A 27,600-nucleotide genomic window follows, 5' to 3' on the forward strand; every position below is an offset into this window, starting at 1 on the left:
AAAATACACTTACTTTTTTTCGCAAATAAAATAACAAACTTCAGTTAATGAATTTCAGCTTTATTCTGATTCTGTGATATTTTTATGCTTATGAAGATAGTACTCATAGTGCTAAAGTTATTTTCGGAGAATCTTTTCGAAATTGATCAAAAATCCGTTAACTTCAATTCTATTAAGGTTTTTCATCTAGTAAATGGCAATGTTTGAAAGTCATTATCCTTTCCAAGTTCCATATTATACTATTTAACTCATATCACATCCTTTATAAATACTTTAATCCTTAAAGTGCTGGTCTTAAAGCCGCATAGAACATAGAAGTATGAATCGATAGCAATGCAATTGTATTTCCTTGTTTGAATTGGAGAATTTTGTGATAGAATGAAATAAATTTATTGAAGGGACATAAAATTTGTTGGATTAATGAAAGCTTTTTGTAAATAAATCCCTTGTACATTGCAGCTTATTAATTCAGTAAAAATATCATAGCCCATATGAAATTTGCAGAATCACGGCTCTCTCTCTTATAATATTAAAAATTTAACTAAAATGCAAATCTAATAAAACAGATGTGAGAGTTAAGTAAATAAAAGCAAAGTTTTTACTTTTTGACAAGTTATGCGAAATAAAAATGCCCCTTGCCATTGAAAATTGGATTACCTCGCATCCGGGAACTGAAGTACGGTAAGTCAATAATTTTATATGTAGTAAACGCTGAGGCGAAATAATGAAAAATATGTTGAATGCAACTGTTATTCTCCCACGAAATGCCAAAAATGTATTGTAGTGAGTAGAAAATTGGAATGTTTAGATAACGATGCCTAATCCACCCTGAATCAGTAACATAAAATCCAAATCCAGAAACATTCACAATTCTAGACTAAACACACGACCTTTGAGCATAGTTGTATGTAAGTATGTATGTATATATATATGCATATGTGTATGTTTTTGAAAAAGTGAAAAAAACGCCAATCATGCAGTTACATAGAGACTCACACAAGCGACAATGTGTTCAATTATTAATAATTCGAAAGTGAAACGCCCTCTATTCCAACCGAATTATTAAGTCCTTACTTTTATTATAGACTAGGAGCATAAATATATGTTGGGGGGTTACGTTGTATACACAACGTGTTGGTCAATCAGTTTTACAGCAATAGTGCCACGACCACCACCAATGACAACAATAAGAACAGTACACAAGGAGTACTTGTAAGTGGATAAGGTGGTCTTGCCAATATGAGTATGTGTAGCATTCGTACGTAATAATCAAAATAATAATAAAAACACACTTTTAAGTCACCCCAAGTTAATAACTACACTACAAATATTTCTTGTTTTTCCAGTGTACAATGCGAATTACTGCTTCACTGCTTCACTGCTTTAATATAAAATTTAGTGTATTTTCATTTCATGAATAAAGAGGCGCTAATATGCACGAGCGCACCCATTGGCTTCAATGCAAAGATTTTATTCGGCAAACATGTTCGGCCGACTCGGCAACGAACACATAATAAAAGTAGCAAGAGTATTAGCAACAACAACAACAACAGCAATAACAACAACGTCAGTTACAGTTACGGCACCGGCACCGTCACCGTCACCGGCAGTAGTAGTGAAGCAGTAGCATTGATGATTTTGTTGACGTGACCAGTGCTGCCAAGTTTTGCAAAATTTGGTATTTAAATTCAATTAGTAATGCATGTTGCGGCTGTGTCGGTAACATCCGGTCGTCGTTGGAACGATGTGGATGTGGCATAACAAGCGTGGGCGTATTTCTAATAAGCGTTGCAAAGCCATACACACTGCATTACTGTGCATTGTTAGTGTTGTTGCAACATATGTTTGCCGGGTGCAGTTAGAGACCCGGCATTTTGCATGTGAATTCGCAAATTCACTTTAGCAATTTCATGTTTTCCGTTGGCACCTTTTACGAATGTTACCATTATGATGTTGTTATTGTTGTTGTTGTTTTTGTTGGTGCCGTTCTGCTACTATTTATGCTTTATGTTAGCATCAACAACACTGCCAACAGCATTTGCAGTGTTGCAAAATTTTTTGCTTTTATGTAATTTTTTTTATTTTAAATGGAAATTTCATTTGGGTAAGCAGTGCGTTAGGCTATTACGGTTTGGAATTGTTTCGTTGCAATTTCGCTGCCGCTAAGTTATTGTCAATTAGTTCAATTGTGGCGTGAATAAACAATAATAATTTAATCATGATTTCTTTTATTGGGGATGAATCGGCGCGCTCTTTGGCATTGTTCACATACCAATAATGTTGGCATTTAAGTGCAGCAACGAAGCACTTTTGTGTTGCTTTGTTGCTTGCACCGCACCGAAGCTAAAATATTGCAAATCAATAAAAAGGGTTGCTTCATAAATTGTTTGTTTATTATTATTTGCAAATATGTTTCGGTAGCTTGAACATCGCAAAGTATATTTGCAATGAGAGAATTGCTTTTGGCTTTTGTCCGCTTCCATCAAAAAAACGGTCAGTTAATATTTGGCCGCCGGTTTTAATTTTATTTTGACAGGGTTGATTTCGCGTTAAGCTGATTAATTAACTTTAAATCAATTAAAAAAAAAAAACAAGTGATATACATTTAGTCCAAGTTCTTACTGTAATGTGAATGATATGAGTGTGAAATTGAAGGGAAAAGAGTAGGCTCAGGAAAGGGGTTACATAAAAGCAGTGACAAAGACAAAATTGTGCGAAGGCGGTGGATATATTTTATAATATTTGTGGTGTCTTTGCAAATTATTTTATTTATATAGATTACTTTTTCAAGCGGGATCTTTCCCTAAATCCACAGTGGATATGCCAAAGCATAAAAATAATATGAAGAATGAATACTTTAGTATATCTTAGTATACCTATGTATAACATTGATAATGTAGACATAGAGATTATGTTGTCAACTCAGTATGTCAGACTGAAGTTAAAGTGCTTAGTACACCTAATCAGTCGGCTAATTGCAAGTCACATCGGGGACAGAAGTAGTGTTACTAAATGGCAACATGTTTAATTGATAGCCAAACGACAATTAAAGCGCTTTAAACTTTTATTATAAAATCAAAGCTAGTTAAAGAATGCAGGGAGGTAATTAATGAGCTATATCAGCTAGGTGTTATCACTCTCAGTTTGCGTTCCTGTACACCACTCCCAATTTGGTTCCTAGACACAGAAACATTGAAAGGAAAAATAGAAAACCAGATTGTGCTTCCCTAGATGTATCCGTAAAGGCACCGGTTTCTATTTCAGTGGTGTTCGTAAAAAGAAATACCTACCTCTAGTTTCTTCAGCTTGCGAATAATAAATGGAAGACACTTAAGTCATGTAAACTCATGATAGAAAATGGGCGCCTATAATATAAAGACCTTTTTAGTCCCTCCGAGAAAACTGCACTGCCTAAACCAATTATTACTTTTAAGCCGGCAGTATAAGCGTTATACTATACCATGAAGGACCTGATTTTGGTTTTTACCTTTATACTCGATTTCCTTTATTCTTATTCCTTTCAATTGTTTATTATAACATAAATTTTATGTTGCTTCTCCTCTTCTTTATATAGGCAACTATCACTCCAAGTTCATCTGCTACAGTATGTGTAGTTCAGCTGCTGTTAATCTCCCCTTCCGCTCTATGCAAACGTAAATAGTCATAACAGAAGTTTTCCTTAAATTCGAATTTATTGCAAATTTTAATAGTTAAATTTGTTCAATGAAATAGAAAAAACCTTTGATTGCGAGCCGTCAAAAGAAAACAATAAATATATGTAAATTGTTGATATCATTACGGGCAGAATCAGTGTAAATAATTTGATTAACAGTTCACATATCGCAACGAAATCCATTAGTACATATGCCAGTCGGAGGATTTAGTTTGGTATTCAAATGAAGCAACTCCATTCAAGAGGCCTATAATTGTATGCATAATGGCTGTAGTCGTACCCGTAGTCGTAGCCAAAATGTGTATGCCAAATGTCGAGGAGGGATTGGTGCTTTAAACAAGCATAGATGAAAGCAACCGCCAATCAACCAAACACACTTTGCTTTTTGATTTACTGTAAATCCTTTAACACCCTACACACTCGCATTAAAGTATTTAAATAAAGAATTGAAAATTGAATGTAAATTCCATATTCAAATGAAATTGCTTGCAAGTGCTGAAGATTGGTTCGAGAGATTTTTGCATCGAAGGATAATATTGATGCTGTCTGATAACAGACGCAAATCAGGATATCAGTGAACAAAACAAACCTTACCACATGAAAGTTAAGAATATGAAAAAAAAATAAATAAATAAAAGCTGTGCTGATTAGTTTTTTGAAAAGAATTTATAAAAAATTACTGCAACAAATTTTGAAATTAAATGCAGCCCAGCTAACATTAGGAAGCTGTAAAGTGTTTCGAATATGTACGGATTGACTGGCGAGGGATTTCTCTATAATTGCGAATTCAATTCAAGCCAAATGGTATTTATTGTAAATCACCCTAATATGAAGCTCAGCATTTCGATAGGCAACTCTTTTTGCGAGGAAGGGTGACAATCACTGCGTACAGTATGACTCTTGCCCTGGGAGCTAAAGCAGAAGAATTGCCTTCTACATTTGCTAGAATTTAATATGTGCACTCTTTAATGACTCTCGCATCTGAGTTTGCCCGAGGGAAATACATGAACTTAAAGCAGAACATTTTCATAAAAAAGTATGTTCGGTTAAATTAGTTTTTTTTTTTAAATTTGAGTAAATTTTTTTAAAAGTTATTTCAAATATTTGAAATTTTAATGATGTTAAGTAGTTGTTGCTTTTTATCGTGAGTTAACCCTTTTCAGTTGTGAATCCTCAGATATAGAACATGTGTAAAGTATTGAATTTCAATTTAAAGATTTCAAAATTTGACATTAAGTAAGGATTTTTTTACTATGCTGAACTATTATTCTTTAATAAAAGGATAATTTGATCACTTAAAAAGTTATGAACATTTTTCAGGAAAAAACCCTCAATCTGACAGACTGAAGATAATGGTTTTGGTAAAACTTTTTATTTATTTTATATAATATTACAGAAAAATATTTCTTTAATTCATAGTATATTTAATTAAAAAATATATAGTATAAATAAGGAAACTAAAAGGGTTGAAAAGGTTAGAATGTAAAAAAAAAAATAAATATAATAAAAAAACGAAAATAATATAAAAATTAATGGATTTATTAAATTTTTTTGAAATGTTATGTTTATAAAATGTTCGAAAAACCTCTTTATCTTTATAAAATTAAATCAAAATAAATATTCAGAAAAATATATGAACAATAGTTCCATTTAGATACCTATTAGGCCCAACCGTCAACAGGCTTGACATTTGAAGAATACAATTTTAGGAGTAATATATGGAACTGTTAGAAAACATACTTATATATTTATTTGGCTATAACAACCCGTTACCAGACTTTGGCCTGACACATCACTCCTCTCCAGGCATCTCTGTTGCGTACATGTCTTCTTCAGTTTCGTACACCAAGTCCGGTTAGTGTTTCCTCAACTTGATTACTTTATTGGAGATACAGTCTACCTCTACGTATTATTCCTCCAACTACTGCTTCAAATATTTTTTTCGCTGGAGCATCTTCATCCATTTTCACGGATGGCCAAGTTAGCGAAGCCGCCGGATGTTAATTTGCTGAATTATATCAATGTTTTGATGAGGCTCTTATAGCTCGTGATTCATTCAGATCCTATAGTCGCCAACTCGTAGAGGATCAAATATCATACGAAGAACTATTTCTCGAAAAATATCTGTGCTACTTCATTATTCTGTGACAACGTACATGCTTCTGTGGCATACAAAGGCACAGATAGGATGAGCGACCTGTAGAGCGTTAAAGAACAGGGACAGTAAAATGAGAATCAGAAAAAAAATTGGATTTTTTTACAAACTGGAAGCCTCTCAAAACTTGTTCAAATACCGTGTTGGCGAGAGGCTTATCTAAATCTGCTGTGAAACTATCTATTTATAGTAGGATAAAATCTGGACTAAAAAATAAAACACGATGACAGCATGTACAACAAATTCGTTTTTTCTGAAATCAGTGGAAAGGGTGCACACTTAAGGATACTAATAGAAGTGATCACTGACTATATTAGTTAGATCAAATATCTTTTTCAATAAAATTTGTCGAATTGAGTAGACGAGTAGTATTATTATATGTGGAAACACAGTAATGAGAAGATACAAATAGCAAGGAATCGGTAACTCGTTAAGAAAATAAGGTCATTCACCAGGTAGCCGTTGAGCCGACAGTTAAGTTAAAGTATACATGTGGATTTTATTCGTATATTATGTACTATATTAGGTTTTCATATTTCTTACATTTTCCATGGATAGTTATTATTCGACTTTAATCACATCTAGAGCAAGACAATAATGCTTTCAAGGATTAATTTCTTGATTCTTATATGCTGTGTTGGTTTTCTGAATCAATGATTTTAGTATTTTGTTTTAATTTAATTTAAATATATTAAATTCAAAATAACTTTTAATAAAACTTTACTGAAGTTTTGACTGCTTTCCCAACAAAATTTCTATTCAACAACTGCTCAAGCTCAACTACTTTCACATGACAGCACATTGTGAAGTAGGCTAATATCCTTTAGGCAAAAGGATAAATTAACTGTTAAAAGTTGGTTGTAAAGCCTGTTTCGATTTAAATGGAAAAAAATAAAATAAATAGATTTTCTCTTTGTTTCACTCTTCGGAGAAATCAATATAAATCAATTTATTAACACCAAAACTTGCACTTCTGTAAGTTTTAATCTATTTTTAACTCCGTAGTCTATACAGTACTATACAGCTGTCAGAGGGCAGATATAGCACACAAAACTTCTGGTATCGTAACCACTTAAAGTATTTAATAAAGTTTATTTGTGCTGATAAACTTTTTCATCAACGGAATCGTATAAGATCAAAATCGAAATCAGTTACGAAGCAACTTTATTGAACGATTTATCAAAGGAGCACAAAAGTTCAAGACAGTCAGGAAGTAAAAATGTGCCAAAAATTGTTATGGTGAGGAAGAGATGAACGGGCATTTAAAAATGGAAATAAAAGTGGAAATCAAACAAATGTGTTGGCCTCTACAATTTGGGGGAAATGTGAAAAAATTGGCAACAAACATGTCATGGCAATGGGAAACTAGTCGTGAATGTTGGGAGGGAACAGCCGGAGCAAGCGGAGAAAGCGGAGGAGGAGAAACAACTGAACCACGTTTGCAGTCCATAAAATCCACTAAACAAATTGGAAAAAAATTCGCACAAATATATATATGAATCTATAAAAAAGTCCATTTTACGATTTTGGTTGGTGCTTCAGGCTTACATGGCACATTCATTGAACAGATGATTGTGTGATTGAGGGAGTGATTGAAGGACTCGCTGCGAATTCACATGTGAGTTTAGTTTAGTGTTTGGTTGTTTTTTGTTTTTTTTGGAGTGTTTAGTGTAAAAGCGTGCAGCTCAACTGAAGTATAAAATCAAAACAATTTCATTTTAAATTTTATTCGGAATTCGTTCCTTTGTTTCTCTCATTTATCATAGATTTTGTCAGCGTAACAAAATAAATTGAATTGCGTGTGAAATGTGTGATTCGATAGACGAAATTTTCAAAAAAAAAAGGAAAACTACGCTTTTCAGGATTAGAACCTAACACGTTATACTCTTGGTTTGCTGATGACTTCTACTTTACAGTCGAGAAATAAAATGAATAGTGAATGAATGTTACGTGTTAGGCATGTAAAGGAAACAATAAGACAAGGATATACAACTGAAAAGACACACCATACTGCCAAGAGGGCACATCTAACTAAACATCTTGCCGAAGTTTTTACCCTCGCAAACATAATTCGTGCTATTCATTACAGTGCAGTAGACTAAAAGGAAAAGGGAGGTGAGAGTGAATAATTGTTGCTAGGCTTATTAGAAAATTCTACACCAAACACTAATAAGCACAAAGGACGAAGTAGTACCATCCATATTAAACAACATTCTTGCACTCTGCACTCGCCAAACTGCAGATTTTCAGATTTTGTCTACCAATGAACCAACTAACCAAGAAATACACGCCAAATATTAAAGGTTAGCAAGAAGGTTATTTAGTTAGGGTGCCATAGATCATACAAAGCTTACTAATGTCATTTCACTTTGTTTTTCAATAAGTTCAATTTGGAAATTGTAACATTTGTCTTAGTTGAGTGATGAATTTTAACAGGATATGCGCCTTGTGCTAGGCAACATGCTGCGCTTTTGTAATATTAAAGACATTTCTCTAAAGCGTTTCTGTTCGAAGGACTCTACCCAACAGAAACAAAGGAGCACAAACAAATTAAATAGTGTTACCAATATGTTTAGATAAATGACAAAATTGCCGAGTTAGTTGTCGAGGCAGCATTGACGGATAAACTCACTGGCAGTAGTTGTGTCAATGGCAACGGCATGAGCATCAGCATCAGCAACGGCAATGGTAATGACAATCACAATAATGGAAGCAGTTATTAAAAAGGTGAACTTTTATAGCATCCAATGAACCGTCAAAATACGACACATTGTTACATTACAAAAAAATCCTGTTCAGTGTCCTTACTTGATAACACAATTATATGCGCTGTGAAACGTTGTTGACACGCAGGCAAACGGGCTAGCGGACTGACTGACATGCGGCCGGGCCGATATTCCTTTCATTGCATGCAACCCACGTACTCGTAATAGTGACAGTGATGGTAACGTAATGGTCATGCCAATTTATACAAGAATTTCAATGGATCACATCAACTATGCACACGAATTTGTCTATGCACTCACAGGGAGATTGATAGATGTAGGCCTAAATCAATAAAAAAAGTGTTCGAAATGTGATTGCATAGAGATTCAAGTGATTTACGGGTAAATCTTATTTTGTTATCGAAGTGGTGTGAAGTGATGAATTGGTACATAGCTGCTAAAGTTGTAAAAATGAAATTAAAAATTAAACAAAAGGACAGAAAATTGTAAGGATGAGTGAGGGTGAAACATACCACCAACAAATTATCTTAAAAAAAAAAAGAATAAGAAAAAAAAAATATATATAAAATAAACAATAAATAATTGGTTTTTATTTTTTAAATATTTTTACTTAACGACAAACAAAGGAGGGGAAAAAGGCAGATCAAATTCAAATCGAAGACTTCGTCATATATCCATGGTTTACTAGAGATGAGGTGAAAAAATCTGTGGAACATTTATATTATAACTAAAGGTAACTCCATGTGAATGATATAAAAATGCACTCCGCAGTAATAATATATCAAATCTATCGTGGCATAAAGCATATTCCATTCGAGATATAGACGATAGCAATCTCGTAACCAAATTCTGATTTCGTGTATCCACAGTTTACTAGAGATACTAGTAAAGAAGATAAGCTTCTCAAGCGCGTTACACTTATAAACAATGACAGCTTACAATGCAGTTCACATAATATATTACACTAATAAAGGTGTAGACCACCTATATATACATATATATACATATATACATATATATACATATATACATATATATACATATATACATATATATACATATATACATATATATACATATAATACCCGATACATTGCCGCTTTATTTAGTTTTCATGATTTATTGTTATCAATTTTAGCATATTACGTTGTGCTTATGACTAAATGAGGTTTAGTCTTTGACAAGAAATCAGTCAGTGATGTTAAGTCTTGGTTCGACACAAAACTTAGGTTAGGTTGTAATGACGATGCAAAGGAATGCAATTAGACTCATGTATTATCGTATAATGGAAGATTTTGCAGTTGATCAAGATTCTCAAGAAACAAGGCCCTAGTATAAAACGGTGGCGCCACACATGCAATGGGTAAGAATAGAGCAGTTTAGCGGAACATTCATCGTCCTCTCCATAATTGAATAGGAGATTCAATCTTCTAACATGGTTTCCTGATCTGTTATGACCTGTGATATCTCTACGGGGCGTCTGAATTAAAGTATTGAATTTTCTTTTTGTTGGAACATGACTAACTTGCATACAAATGCCTACATATCGTTGAGTCCTACCAACTTATATTAAAAAATTCAGATCAGAAAGAACTCAACAACAATTTGCATGATGCCAAAAAGATGCCAGATTGTTTAGGTGTTTCTGAAGCACACCGACTTCAGAAACTAGTTCTTCCATATATGGATGTCAAACATTTTATATACTCGTATAATATAACATAGCGCACCGACTTCAGAAACTAGCTCTTCCATATATGGATGTCAAACATTTTATATACTCGTATAATATAAAATTTATATTGAATTTTATACAATATATATATATTTTCGATATACAATATATATAACTTATTAAGATCATTATATTGTTTTGCAGTCTGACAGAACCTCAATTTTTTTCCATGACTTGACTTCTCATATAGTATAATTTCTTATAAAAAATTCTGAAACCGTTCCGAAGATTGACAGGTTATCAGTTTATTTCCAAGGTTTGCTTCACATGTGTATTTCTTTTATTAAGATTAGAGCTTGAAATCATTCCGGAGTTTAATATGACATCAATGTCTATCCATTGATTTACTACTCATATACATACATATTACAAAGATTAACACTTAACATTACTCCAGATTTCGATAAGACGTTATCAGCTTTCTAAGGATTCTGTTCCCATATATATACATTTTGTAATGATTAACACAACATCATTCCATATTTCGATAAGACTTAAGTCTTATCTTCTTTTAAAGAGTTTGGATCCCATATACATATAATTTATTAGGATTAACACTCAAAATCGTTGCGGAGTACTATCGTTCGACAGTACTTCGGTTTCCGTCCATGGGTAGATATAATTTATTGTGATTTTCACTTAAAACTGTTTAAAACTGTTACAGGACCGCTTCGGTTTATTTCAGAAATTACATATGCTGTTACTGCCACACCTTTTGTTTTCAATATAATTAGGGAAAGTGTAATTGCACTTCGTTGTAATAATACGGATATGTCAAATATATCTCCACATATATGTTATGTGTGATATATTGATACATAAGTAAAAACATATAAATTATGTCCATCGTAAATATGTCAATAGGAAATTATACTGTCGTAAGTTGATAAAAAAATGAGGTGGTCACGTGCACGTATCGACATGAATTCATCCAGAATAGATAACATAGAAGTGAAATTACAAAACAAACCAAACAAACAAGAAGAGATGTGACGATTTTCATTAAGAAAGTATAGATAAAGTTCGTTGAGAGGTAACAACCATTTGATCCTCGAGAACGGACAAACGGATTAAGTTTTTCGTGTGGTTAGGCAACAGTACGTAATCAAAATTGATTGGTTTCTAAGGAATTTAAGAACTGTTGGGCACTGTAACTAATATCCTGCGGTTCAATAAGACTTAAGATAAAAATCACTATTGGTGATACGTTAATTTCATTTGAAAGACCAAATGTACCAAAACCCAAAAATAAGAAATTGAAATAAACTAACTAAAAGGAAATGTGAAAATAAATAACAAAAATAAAAAGAAAAATATTAATGACGAAAAGATTTACTTTCATGTACTTTCAGGATATTGGTTGGGAACATGTGTGTGCGTTCATAAAGGTATCAGATTCAATGGCTTCTGTTTGCACTCGAAATCAGATTAATTTAACAGATATTATATGAATTATTATAATGAGTTGAATGCATTCACTATGGCATGGAATCCATCAATAATTTCGTTGTTAAGTCGTTAGTTGGTGCGACGAACCGCAAATAATTTTAGTTTAGATTCAATTTCACAAAAACAACTCACAGGACATTTCAGTATCAGTACCACAAATACGCTTGAAAATAATATAGATTTTTATTAATTACTTTTAGAGTTAGCAGAGCACTCATGTATTCATTATTTTTATATATTGTATCTGAGACTAAACATTACGACCCTTCAAAAGCATCTCAATCAGGATCGTATGTTAATATGTGTAGGACTTTATTTTAATGCATGAGCAGATGAAATACTGATTGAAGGGATAATGCTAATGTAAATTGAGTTACTGAGATCCCGGCTAGATTTAAATAACAATTTGCCTCCATAAATTAGTGAAAAGGTAAGAACGTAAACATGTACGAAGTAATTATTTTATACAAAATTTGGCTAATTAGGCTTGAAGCAGGCAAACTGTGGCTAAGAGAAAAAAAAACGCAATCTCATATGCGTAACGCGTAAATGCTGCGCTCAGCACATAACGTTAACTTTTTATTTAATTTTTATTTATTCCTCATTAGGAGCGTCTGCGGATGTACTCGTGCGTGTAGCTTTACTGTCTGACCCTTGGTTTAAGTATCTTTTTCTATTTCTGTGCAATGTCTTGTATGAAAATCAGAAGAATAAATATTTTTTCGCTTTTATGAAAAAAATTATAACAACAAAGTTCATGTTTTGTATTTCAGTCGCATGCAGTTCCTATATGATACATGATACGGGCTCGCAAGAGCATTACTTTACAGTGGAGCACCACTTATATTAACTCAATAAATGTATTTACTCGTATTATGTACTACGATTATTATTTATTTTTTTTGTTAGAGAAAGATACCCTCAGTTACATTATGGCAAAAAATCACCTTAGTTACTTTAACATATCACGTTTTTTTGCTGGTATGAGTTTCATTTAATACCAAAACGAGGAAAATCAAAAGTTTTGAGTGCTACGGATTTGAAAACATTATTTAAGGATGCACTTAGTCTAATATGATAGTAGTATTTTTTAGAGATACAGAGATATAAAAGTTTTTTTTGGTTTTGTCGAAGTTTCAATAACCTATATACAGATTGGCATAATTGACCAATATATGGAAATATATATGGTAATACAGTGGTCGTCCAGTATAACGAACGCTCGATATTACGAATTTTCGATATAACGAACACCCAAAATATTTACATTGATTGTTCTATATAACGAACGAAAAAAAAAATTCTGCTCCATATTACGAACAAAAAATTTTTTGTTTCTTATTCGTTTTTGTTTTATACAAATTATGCTTTTGAATATAATTTTACTATAAAACTAGCATTATTCAGCTTAGAATATGCATGTAATTGTCCGTTTTTTTTTTTGTTTTTCTCAGAAAAATGCCTATATATGGCAAAATGCATATATGCAGGCGCCACTGATCTGTTGTTCACAAATTCAGTTTATCATATACGAAATACTATCCAATACTATCTAACTATTTATTGTTAGTGTGACATTAGTACATACGAAGTTAATAAATGGAATAATGCTGATAATACCATCGATGTCTCGGACGAGGATGATAGATCTGATGACGAAAATATAGAAGAAAATAATTTAGAAATTATTAAACATAAAGATGCCATAAATCATTTCGAAAAATGCATAAAGTGGGCGATTAACAATAATGAAACTTCAAAATTAGCTGTACTAGAGAACTACAAGAAAAAGCTGTTCAGAAAAGTCTTGAGTGTAGTAAAAAACAAACAAAAATTAATGATTTTTTTTACTCTACACTATGATTGAATGCGTCCTTTCTTATAAATAATTTTTGTAACAACCGAATAAAAAATACTTTTAAATAAATATATACTCGTACGTGTTTATAAGTTAATTTATGAACTCAAATATATGAAATCTCCTAAAAATAACCATATTGGTAGGTAAATGTATAACATTCGATATTACGAATTTTTCGATATAACGAACAAGGGGTGCAACATAAAATTCGTTATATTGGACGTCCACTGTAATTATATGATAATAATTAATATTTTTAACTATTTACTTATTTTTATCATCAACACAAACATTAGTATCAACATTTCCCCTTAATCCGTCAGCAAGGAATCTTGCACTTCTATCTATTACTTCCCGCCTAAGAAGAGCTAATCGTACAGCCTTTAAATAAAATTCAATAGCTTCAAGTAAAAACCGTGCTCTTCATTTTATTAATCTAATAAAGCTTAACAAATTTCTTAGTAAACCATCTAACACTCACTCCTATGAAATTTAACCCATTGACTTAAGTGAGGTCCGTGTTAAAAGGTTTACTTATTGTATTTTATATTATACAATGTGTAGTTAAAATAAAAATTGTAATATGTGATCAGTGATAAGATTTTAAAACTTGTTATAAGTCTCATTGTAAGAGAAGATACAACAATAAATAAATGTATAAATATTTAAAAAAGGACACCAACATCATCATTATCATCAACATCAATACAAACATCATCAACATCAACTTGAACATCAACATTAATATCAACATCAAAATCAATATCGTCATCAAGATCAACATCAATAACAACATCAATATCAACATGAAAATTATCATAAGCATTATTCTCATCATTAACATTGTCCTCATTTTTACAATCATATTCATTATTATCACTATCATAGTCATTATTATAACTATCATCATTATCACTATAATCATCATTAACATCAATATTACTAACAGCATCATAATCATCATCATCCCTATCATTATTGACATCATCATCTTTATCATCGTAATCATTATCCATATCATTATTATAATCATCATGATCATTGCTATTATTATAATCATTAGTCTTGTCAACCCGGTAATTATTTATGAATATAAAATACATATATTCGTTCGTTTTCATTCCTGTCCTTCTTATCCTATTAAATATTAACGGAAAGCAAAATTATCGTACCTAATGTTAATACTGACTGATAATTGGAATACGATTCAGATGTTGGTTGGTAAGCTCGATGGGAGGTAACCACAAATAGACTACTATATTTATATTATATATAGTACAGAGGCCACTATATATAGTGATGTCTAATGTATTATTTAAAGATTGTCATTAAAGAGACGGAATATCTATTTTGATATAGTCAGTAATGAACAGAAGAAATGAGACTGGATAACCATTTCGTAATAAAAAAGCTTCAATATGGAATATTTAATATTTAATAATATTTAAACACTGGATTGACATATCTGATATTGTCTACATATATTCGGTTTTTGTTTTATAATAATTGGGGTATGCGAAACAAAGTTATAAAGTTTTATGATTAAAATTACTTACAAAACTAAGAAGATAAAGAAAATGAATCTGCTTTTCTTGAAACCACTTATAATGGTTTGTGAGACTCTGGAATATAGTGCCATTCTCTTGTACTGAAAAATATATCGAATTATTATAGACTCTTTTTATTTAATAAGAACTAGTAGGTATATCTTTTAACGAAGAACTTGTCTTTACGAATTGTATAACAACATCTTATTAAATAATAGCTTTCTTCTGTGAGTCAGGTCCAAGAGCTTGTTATTACGGATTGTGTCACGAATTCTTAATTTAATACTTTCCTTCTATGAAGTCACAGAATATGGAAAAAAGACTCAGAACGTTACATAAATGCCAATCCAAGAAGAAATAAAGTCGTATGGGTGAGTGATTTAAGCCGAGATAATGTGTAATAAAGAAACGTCCAACCAAAACTGAGTCTTTCTTTCGCACACTTTCTTTTCTATGTTTCGTGGGCCAAGGAATTATTTTTTGCAGTTATGAAATTCAGTGGGGAGACACCCTGTATACTATGTTAATATAAACACTTTTATTGTTTCAAAATTGGTTTTGAAATATAAAAATTTATCACAATGGGGTGAATTAATTGAGTAATTATTTCTTTAGGGCTAGCAACTAATTTAATGACAAGTAATAAATAAATTTTATGAAAAACGGATGCAATTTCGCTTCACTTGTACTCCACAAAACAGTTCCAGTTCCAACTTCGACTTCCATAAAAAATTCGGACAGAAGGCGAATAAATAATATTTTTTCTTAGTACCTACATGACGAGAACTAAAGTGTTATGTGGACAATTAAGTTTTTATGGAATACTTCCGGTGGGTGTGCATATACACGATAGTCATTTAGTGCGCTCGACAAAATGTATCAGTGATACATTAGCATATGAACTCACACACTTAAGTGGCGCCACGCAAAGTGCTAATAAACGCAAGCCCGACGAGAAAATTCGCCTCAGCGTTGTCATATTGATGGCTTGCTATGTATGACCCTTTCCAGCACGAGAGTTGTGAAAATGGGGGAAATATGGGGGAAAAATGGGCAAAGAAAATAAAAATGTACTCGTGGATTTACACTTAATAAACACAGACGCCATTTTAGTGAAACAACGCGAACACACCAGGCTTCAAGAATCGAGCAGACGTGGAAAAGTGCTCCCACGAAGAAAGGCCACCACGGAAAAACGGAAAAACTGCAAAATTGTTTGTTTTTGTTCAAAAAAATGAATGGAAAAGAATATTTCTTGAAAGGGATATGAAGTAAAGAAAAGAAAATTCCTATATGCGGAAAACTGTGTTACGCAATGTTGGCGTTTTGGCGGGCAATTAAGTGTGCCTTGATTAACACCGGCAATGCAAATGAATTAGCGAAGTGTTGAGCGTCGAGGTAATTTGACTTGAGTTCGACATTAACGATGCTTCCGACGATGGAAATGAAATGAAATTATACAGAGTTACCAACGCGGATTATAATTCATAATTAAAAAGTTGAAAAAACTTACTACAAATTGATTAACTCGTTGTTTTTTCCATTAATGTTAGAAATAAAAATCATAAAAAGTTAAAGTTTTTTAATCTCTGCCTTTCATGGTATTATATTGGAAATCACTTTCTTAAATAAAACTTGTCACTATCTTTCAATATCCATATTCTATTTAACCAATGTTATTCAATATGTTTGAATAAAATTTAGTTTCGATCTCCTCAAAAGGTAAATCTATTTTACCGAGCTTCTAATAGATAAATATCGCTTAATCTATTCATTTTGTTATGCTGAACAACATTATATATATTATATAGCATGCATGGTATTTCCATCCCGTCTAATAATAGGTCACGTTTAAGTTATGTGAAGTGAAAGGAGGGACGAGTCCTCCTAAATTAGCTAAAAAGCCGTTTTCATTTCACAAATCCTCGTAATGTTGGGTAGGAAAATGTTCATGCTAGAACCAGCCAGAAACATTGATAAATGCAAAGGATACCATTTATGAGAAACACTTTGACATTCAATCCAAGAAGTATTGAGAAACATTCTGATATTCATTCCAAAGACTGCTTTCAAAGAATGCCTTCTGTTTGATTTTAGATGGTTGCTTGCATAAAAGAACTACAATAATCGCAGTGTTCCGCTTTGTTGGGAGCTAGTAGGCTGCTATATTCTCTTCAATGTCTTTTTTCAATTCATAATTTAATATAAAAGTTAAGAAACTATCAACTTAAAATGAGTACCAATTAATAAAAAAGTTAAATAATGTGCTATATTGAATACATAAGTTTTTGCATATATTATAATTTTTTTTTTACGTATGTAATATTTAATTTCTAAAATAATAACACATTTAATTTAATATTTTATTAGCTGAAAAAAAATATCATATTCTTATAAATAATAATATATAAAACCCCTATATATGAATCCTTAAAATATTTATATTTTTATTATACACCTATATTATTTAGTTAATTTTAAAATACTTAATTAATAGCAAATATATTCATAAAATTGACACAGATAAAAAAAACTTCTATGACTTTAAACAACAAGAAATTAAGGTCTAATTCGAACAGTATGTTGTATTAATTGAAATTAGTCATCGATACCACAAAAAAAAACGTGTTTAAATAAGTATTACATATGTTTTATCATTTTAGTGCTTCTGTACTTCACTTATATATATAAATAAGCATTATTACTAAATACGCTACAATAAATATAGATAGTATTATTGTTGGAGGTTACTTTGCTAAGATCGCGGAAATGATTAGTTAGTATTTAGTACTATTTATTGTGTTATCCCTACATTAAGTATCTTAAAGTAAACTAACAAAATGAAGAGAATTATTAAATCTAACAATCTCTCTTGCTAAAAGACTACAGATTTCGTTCGAGTTAACGAGAGTCTAACTAGAGTGTACAGCATAAGTTTTCTAACAATCGCAAAAAAACGCACTATTTAGATTACAATAAGTCTTAGACGTCGCCAAATGCGTCGGCACTGAAGTTTATATTTGATCTTTATTTGTCCCAATGCAGTTTAACAAGTGGATATATCTTTCTGATAATCTTAGAGATATATAATTACATTTGTTGTCATTTAAAGGTGAGTTACTTAAAGTTATATAGAGCAAGATAACAAGTCACATAAGTCACAGAGAATCATCACCCAAGAGTTTGAAAGCAGCGTTATTTTGTATATAGGTTACTCAAACAAACAAAATCACTTAATTTTTATATCGAAAACAAAAGAACTACTTGATATTAACCCGAGCAATTTCAATTTTCTAGCTTGCAAATTATATATCATATTTTAGTAATAATCAGCCATTTTAACCAATTTTTGAGTTATCCTGGTATTTCTGTGATCCGGTTTTAATCTCCGTAGCATACAAATTAGAAATCGTATTTTAGTAGAATTAATTATTTTGAGCATCTTTTTCACTACGCTATGTATCAATATAGCTTCTCCTTTAGGATTCGGAATAACATATTCCTGAAGTAAGTAAAAAGTTACTAAGACGTGGCAGAGAGGTGGTTTTCACTTGTGACGTACCAGTAATCGTAAAATCTACTACTACAGGATTGAGGTGTTGCCAACTTTGCTTGGCCTGAACACTGGGTTTGCATCGTAAGATTTAAAGATATGAAAGTTTTATATGTAAATCTTGACTAGGCAATAACAAACTACCTGACATGTTGACTTACTGTTGTTTTTATACAAAAACTTTCAACTTAAAAGCTTAATGACCCGAGAATGTAAGTCGTTTTCGATTGACAAATCTAGGTTCTCTTTCGATCTGTCATTTTTTGCTCCAGTTTTATGCCCAATCAAATATAATTAAGGTAATAGCTATTAATTTTTAGATAATTCTATTTATCTGGTAAAATATCTAGAGTGTTTTAAATTAAACTCAAGTATTATACATTTTTCTCAATACTTGAAGTAAATCTAGACTGAAAAAGATTTGCCATTCGAAAACAACATTCGTAATATTGGCATAAAGCGTTGTAAAAATATTTGGTCCAAATAGCTGTCTTCATTAAAACCAGTTCTTCAATAATCGGGCCTGGCAAATCAGAATCATGCCAAATATTAAATTATAAAAAGTCAATCATTTACATATTTTCTTCCATTTTTTCCTCACTGACACAGTACTAGCAATATTCATACTTCAGAGCTTCAGATTCTAAAGTAATGGCATTACTTGCTGGTAACTCTAAGCTAAAAAACAAACTGAACCAACTTAACTCAATTAAACTCAATAATAAAGCAAAAACAAAAACAACTACAACTACAACGAAGAAAACAACAACAACATGATAAGCAACTCAGCAACTGTCAATTACAGATGTTGTCCTAAGGGGGAGTTAACAGATTTCGAGAGCACGTTAGCAAGCATCCATCCAGCACAGCTTTGGCATATTTTTATTTTGATTTTACTGTTCTGTTTATGCGAGGTGTGTATGTATGTGTGTGTGTGTGTGTGTGTGGATTTCAAGTGTTATTTACATGATGCGTTGCAGTCAATGGTCGAGTTGGAGATGTGGAGCAAAATTGCCAATGTCGAACTAAATGCCTCCGGTTACTTTGCAGTAATTAAGTTTTTTGTTGTTGGATTTTTGTTTTTTTCTTTCGACTTCTATCATCTTTCTCGGTTGATTTTTCTGTTTCTGTTTTTATTTTTGTTTTGTTTTTGTTTATATTTTTATTTTGCATTTCTCGTTTATGATATGGGCATTTAGAACGTTTTGAGTTGCTCTTCAGATACAAAACTATTTTATATGAAAATTGAAAGGAAATAACTTGTTAGAGACGAATAAACATTACATTGTGCCCGATGATGGAGGCAAGCAGATATGTTCCGATATGTGAGTATCAGCATATGTACGAGTGTTTTATGGCATAATGAATGGCCCAATAAGTAAGACATGCTCTGAATTTAAGTATAAAATTTAATGAGTTTTGTATATACGCACAAATTCATATTGCCTAAAAGGCATAAATGAGTAGAAATTAATATTTTCTTCCGTCTACTTCTTCTGTAATCTATAATAATCGAGCAAATTGAAGTATGCGTGTTGGGTATGTATGTCTGTGCATAAGAAGATTATTATTAGTGCAAAGTGGATTGTGTGGCTTTTATGCTGGTTTACTGTTAGAAATTATTGTTCTTCAGCATAATTGCATTAGTTTGTTTATTGTTGTTTATATTTATTCCTTACATATGAATTGATGTTATCACACTTTTCTTATACTTCATCCTTTTAGAGCTTCTAAGCAGCGTAAATGACAGATAGATAAGGTTCTTTGATTATTTGATAATTTTATAACAATTTTCTAAACAGTGTTTTTTAAGCTAGAACACTACTTGTGGAAAAAAAACGATTAGGCTTCGCTTTGACACGAGCCCGGCGTTTGCAATCCAAACAAGTTATATACGAACTATAAACTAATTAAGAAAATCGAATATTTCCTAAGACCACTGATAATGAGTACTTGGCAATACTCGAAACAGCGTTGTATGGTCAGCCAAATTTAAATAAATTTTTATATAACTTTTTTTCTATAAAAAATGGTTGCTTTCCGTCTTTTAAGGTAATGTTCTATGTAATCTGTTGTAACAATAATAATTTAAATTAAACACAAAATAAAAATATTGCAAGAAAGGACGGGCATGAGTCTTAGTTGTTTTATACCATTATCTATCGTGTGGGCTTAACACTACGGTGTTTTCAACACACGTATAAAGCGTCGATAAGTGCTTCAAAACAATAAATACCGCCAGTATTAGTTAAAGAAGCATGCTTAAATACAACTTCCTTCTCGTAAAGCAGCGAGGATCATTCAATCCATGCAACTCCATATTGCATAAATACTAACTCTTTTCATGCGAAGCTTTTAAAATAAACCACAGTTACGACGATACACCCTTACAAAACCAACCCAGTGTCGAGGAGAACCGAAGTTGTGGGCATCTGTATTCCGTGGTACTAGATTTCACCTTTGGTGTGGCGTCACAAGTGATCACACACTTTAGGACAAGATAATTGATCATGGCTTTTAATCGACTTTACCTTAGGAATATTTTCAAGAGCATTATTCTATTATCCCAAAGATCATAAACCGGTTAATCTTCAATTATTTATATAATATAAAAGATATGTAAAATTTAAACAAATAATGATGGAATAAAGCTCAATATAGATACGTACAGTTGCCGAGTAAGCACTATATAGAGAAAGAACTAGAATATGTGCTCTTTTTTAAAGATGTACACTAACATTTCTTTTTAGATTGAGTTATTGCAGTAAAATTTATAGGGTCAAGGCGATAATATAAAATAGCTGAATTAACAAGAGAAGTGAGAGTATATTCAATAAAATACGAAAACTAAAATAATACATCTTACATATAAAAGGAAATAAATTTTCGGGAAATTTAATTTCCCTTATAAATCCATAAGTGTCATTTACAATGGCTGCACTTAAAACAGCGCTAAAATTATTATGCTACATAAAAAAAGTGATAACGCGTGCTGCAGAAAATACGAGGTAAACTCGTAGTGCTGTAAGAAAGCAAGTACACACTTGCCACATGCAATATACAGCATACACAGAAGGCACAACATTAAGTAGAAAGTGATACCAACAAAAAAAAAGAAGCAAACTGCTGTTGCATCGAAACAAGTTCTTCGTAATAAAATTGAGAAAAAAAAGATAAGAATAAATATGAAAAATCAAAAAAAAAAAAATGTATAAGCAACTTTAGTACCACATCTACAAAGTGTTATATTGCACCCTTCATCGCATTTTCTTGTCGGCAATGCACATGAAGCTGAACTCGACTACCTCGACTACAAATATACAGACATCGTTCATCGTCATCGTCATCGTCGTCGACGTCGTCATACATTTCGTAATCAAGATGATTGTTGTTGGTGTTGTATATATTGTTGTTGTTGTTGTTGTTTTGTATTGTATAGGAACATATAAAATTCCCAGGCGTATCCTTTTAAACTTGCAACTTCTCAATTGCGGATTAATGGTCGCGAATGTGCACGTGCCACAAACTGACTGACTGAGCTGAATATCGAGAAGAGCATGAATGAAGCACTAAGCCGTTGTGCATTTGTTATTTACAAATACATGAGCACATGTGTTCGAAATGTTTGTGTATGTTCAGTTCTGTTGTACGTATGTTCAGTGTTTTTCATCTGTTCGAGAAAAACTCACATCAGTAAGTTTAATGGCTGTTGTTGTTGTTATTATTATTGGTTGTTGTCGTTTGCTTATGGCTAATGCTAGTGTTTTTCTACGGCGTTGACAAGCCGTTGCCAACGTCTCAAATAATAACACTTCAATAGTTTCGCTACTCGTATTTCTTAACCGTTTCTGGATATATGAGATCCTGCTGTTACATGTGCAAGTTGCATTTTTCTAGGATAACATATAAGTCCTTGAAAATGTGAACGTTGCACACTTTTACATGATTGGACTCTGTGAATATTTTCTGTTTGTTTTCGATTTAAATTTATGGTTTTTTCTAAATATATTTCTGTGGTATTATCGAAAATGGGGTAGTTTGGAAATTAAGTGGAAATCTTATGTACGTGCTACCATTTAATTGAATGGTCGTAATTATAAGAGCCCAATTTTGAGCAATTTATCAGTTTTTAGTTATATTGTACATGACAATACAGGGAAGTAATTAGAAACAGAGGGGAGGAACAGGCTATTAAAGGTTTGATTTTATAGGAAAATGGAGTAGAAATTTCTTGTTTTATTACGGAAAATTAAATAATTATAGGGGATAATGCAATAAATTAAACATTTTTCTATTAACAGAATTTTGTCACATATTCATAACTAAATACAAGCCCTTCTCTTAGTTTGAAGAACATATACTAGGTAAGGTTAAGTAAAGTTAACCCTTCTCTCAAGCCCTCCTCTCAGTTTGAAGAACATATACTAGGTTAGGTTAAGTTAAGTTAACCTGCTTCATCATAAGTTACTAATGATAAGCTACAATAAGGACCCATTGATCCCTTTTAATACCAAAAGGAGCTAAATATCTTACAGTCTTAAAATCTAGAGAGTGCTAGAAGTTCTATTTTTAAATTGTCGTACAACATACGAAATTGTGGAGTTTAAGAGAGCGTTTCAAGAGAGTGATTATGTTAAAGAGATCTTTCACAGCTTAACTTGTTTCTACCTCTCTGCATAAGTCACAATTACCAATTGTGATTTAGAAATAAAACCCTTACTCGACAAACAAAAATCATGCACAAGTCTCTTATTATGTCTGTCCTTCTACGTATATGATGAAAAGCTTGGAAAACGACAAACAGTATGAGAAAGTGTTAAAAGTATTCGAGAGAAAAATTCTTCGTTAGTTCGGGTCAATGGCCCCTTACGCGTTGTCGATGAGTATCAAATCTGATGGAACGATGAACTATACGGACTATACCATAATATTGAATAAGTTAAGTGTATAAATATTCAACGGCTTTGCTTGCTGAGTCTTGTTGTGCGAAGGAAGAAAGTGCTTTAGTAGTAAGCTGTTTGATTCAGTACCCGTTGATGGAAAATATGATAGAAGACTTTCGAGTTTTCAGTGGAAAGAGTACGTGACAAACACTTGGTACTACCAACTGGTGACAGAAAGCCGGACTGACTTACTAAGACTACTGATATGACAGAAGACGAGTAACAGCTATAATAGTCAAGTAAGTAAGTAAATGAGCAAGATGCTCCAAAGCCTGTATTGTTCCTTATTCCTTGCATTTCTATTTGTAGACTTGGAAAATATTTTTATCGTTATAAAGTTGATACACAGAACCATACAAATCAAATATTCTCTTAGTCACGTTTAATTGTGATTCTTTTTATTTTCAAGTCAATATTGATTATTCCCACATTCAATGTATGTATCAATTGATTATACAATTGATTGTTTTGAAGTTGAAAAGTCGCTGTTGATGAACAAAATCTACCGGCATTAAAATTCAAACTATACTCTTCTTATGCAGGTAGATAGTATGTGCTACAGAGTTATATATCTGTGTTATAAGCTTTAGAAACTTTTCTTAAGTTTTAGAATGCTTTGATTTAGTATTTTAACTACTTCTTATTTTATTTAACAGTATGAATACTTTTATTTGACAAGAATATTACTTGTCCCAAATTACAATACTAAACAAGTGTTAAAGAAATTAACATTAGTACTAACCTATTAAGCTCCATTTGCCATCCCTGTTTTTCATAATTAATACTAACTTCATTCACATACATTTTTGATTTAATTCCAAAACTCTAATTTAATTTTGAGATAAATTTTTATTTAAAAATCAAAGAGGATGCAACCCTTCTCGTTTAGTAAGAATATTAGAATTAAATACTCTTTCATGGGTTGTGTAAAGACAATTCAAATTGGTACACTAATTATGGCAGTGCACAGAGTGGCGTTGACATAATGCGAAGAGGAAAAAAATAAACAGGAAAAAGTATGAAAACATCCTTAATCAAGTTTTAAATTACAAGCCGCGAACGTACAAATAAAATTGTAAATGTTGATAAGTACCAAAAAGTACACAGAATCACATTTAGCCGACTGACTGATCAACCCCGAATTATTATTGTTTACCAACTTCACTTCTTCGTTACTCTGCACTGTCGCTACCGCTAATGCTAATGTTAGTCTAAATATTGGCAACGAACTTCCTGCGACAACAGATCCATTAGCGTAAGTGGATGGATGTTGAGCATACGCGTACAACGAATACGTAGCCACACACCAACGCATTGTGTGCATGCGAATTCGTCGAATTATCCAAAAACGCTTCAACCAAAAATAAACGTTCCACACCGGATGTGCGTGTAAAGGGGGAAAATTGGTGTTTTATACTAAATTCGGTATAATCAACGCTTCTTTCGGTTGACTTTTCGTTGGTCCCATTGTTGTTATTATTCGTATTATTGTTGCTGTTGCTCTTGTTATTGGTATTACTAAACGGGTACAAGTTTGGCAATTCTTTTTTTCTAAAATTTTTAATTTTTAATTTTGTTGTAGTTTTGAGGGTGAAGGCTTGCAAAATATTCCAAATAAAGGGTGTAACTCATGTGAGTGCAGTAGTGGTTATGAATTGAGCTTATAACAGCAATATATTTTCTGTTATAAATATTTTAAATAAATTCATTGCACGAGTGGGTGAGATTTTTTACCAAAATTTGCCCATTTAAGAATTTTGAACTAAGGATGAAATTCAAAATTGGGGCAAAATTCAAAACTTTGGACAATATTCAAAATTGGGACAAAATTCAAAATTGTAAATGGAATACAAAATATTGAACAAAATCCAAAATATTGAACAAAATCCAAAATACTGAAAAAAATTCAAGATTTTAGACAAAATTAAGAATTTTAAATAGAGTCCAAAATTTTGGACAAAATTTGAAACTTTGGACAAAACTCAAATTTGTAGAAAAACTTCAAAATTTTAGATAAAATTATAATTTGTGGCAGAAATTTCAAGTTTTAAACAAAACTCGAACTTTTGGACAAAATTCAAAATATTGGGAAAAATTAAATTACACTCGTACATTCAATATTGCTGATATAAATATCTTCAGTTAGCAGAGGTATTGCCTTACAAGCATTGGGGTCTAATTTACTTTGGACGAACATTGAATGCACTACTTAATCCTTTAAGCAATTGCAGTTGTGGACGCTGTAACAAGTTGTATCCACACTAATCAGTATATTTCGCTTAAATTTACTTTGTAGTTTCAACGTCGATGTTGTGTGGACATTTGTCCATTATGATATGTCACGCGGACTCTTTGTGTCTTTTGTTTGATGACTCTCGCTGTTGCATTTTTGTTTCTGCTTGCCAAGTCTTAAGGCCTTACAGACAAGCATACTCACAATTGTGACAAGCACAAAGAAATGCTTACATTCGCTACACCCTTTGTGCTTCGCATAAACGCATTATGAAGCGTTAAGCGAAAAAATTTGTTTAATAATCAATGGGGGCGCTAAATAAATTTAACCCCTTTTTTAATAAATTCTGCAATACCTCTTACTAATGCAATATAAACTTGTTCTAGGAACTGGTTTGGTCAATGCATTGGCATTCATGCAGAAGGAAACGTGCTGACCGCTTGTTCATTAACTGGGCTTGGGGTTGCTATTCGCTGCTCTATGCGACTCATTGCTTTATTCGTGAAGCCTAGCAATTCCAGTTTATTGTGATGCGTGCCAAACAAGCTGACGCGTGTTCCATAATTTAGAGCTTAAGCGAAAGATAGCATCTGCGGTGATTCCAGTTTTTTGATTTTTTTTTAGCTTGGGTCTATGTCTGTATGTGTGTTTTTTTCGATTTCTTATCTGAAATTGTTATCTTATTTAAATTACGAGCAAGTTGAGTAATTGTGAATTTATGATTTTACGTGGCAGCGTTATTAATTATTAATGACTTTATAATAAATGATTTTAAGTGCAACATATTTACATAAAGTAATTTATAGCACGTCCATGATAATCACACTTCCCAACAGATGGTCATTTTTAAATTAAGTTCAGCGGAAATAACGATTTAGATAGTTCAAAGTATCTATGCACATAGGAGGGAGGCATAGGGGTAAGTTTTGAACTACCTGGAACTTTAGTGCTAATTTTTAATGTAGTTGATACTTAAAAGGAGGATTACAAATGAATGGTTGATGCGAATATATCTTTTATGCTTGTGACTAATAAATCATTTCAATTAATATTCACTTCAAGAGGTTTATTTAACATTCATAATAATGATATACAGCAGAATGGACATTGATTTTAATTTGCACTTTTGGCGATTATATGTCGTACATATTATATTAATAATTTTAGTCCAATTTGTAACCCTTTCAGAATTTCTATTCCGGTTTTCAAGCAGATTTATTAATAATTTTGGCATCTGTATTTTTGCGCATTCTATATATAAGATACTTAAAAATGAGAGTCTTAAATATGAGAGTCTTAAAAATCTACGAGATCGATGTTATAAACAGATTTCGAAAGATGTATTTGATACAACAATTTTTCTGCATTTTTGCAAATATTAAAGGAAAATATTAGGAAGGATTGTATAATCTCAAAAGAATTAAAAATGAGTGATTAATTTGCCATATAGTAATAACAAAAGTAAAAAAGAACGATCACACAGAAGATGGGGTAGATGGAATAAATAACGACTATAGAAGATGACTATATAAACTTCTGTATTATATAGGTATAGAACAGTATAAAATCGATAAAAACAGGAATTTTTTATCTGCTAGGCTAACACACTAAAAGAACTTTTATAACAATAATGACAGTTAACTAAATAAGACTACCCAACTCTATCAAATACAAGTTCAAAGTTGTGAAAGACTTTGTTTATGTGAAAGAAAGCGTAAACATCCA

Source organism: Teleopsis dalmanni, chromosome 2 (genome assembly GCF_002237135.1).
Source record: "Teleopsis dalmanni isolate 2A chromosome 2, ASM223713v2, whole genome shotgun sequence".
Classification (NCBI taxonomy): domain Eukaryota; kingdom Metazoa; phylum Arthropoda; class Insecta; order Diptera; family Diopsidae; genus Teleopsis; species Teleopsis dalmanni.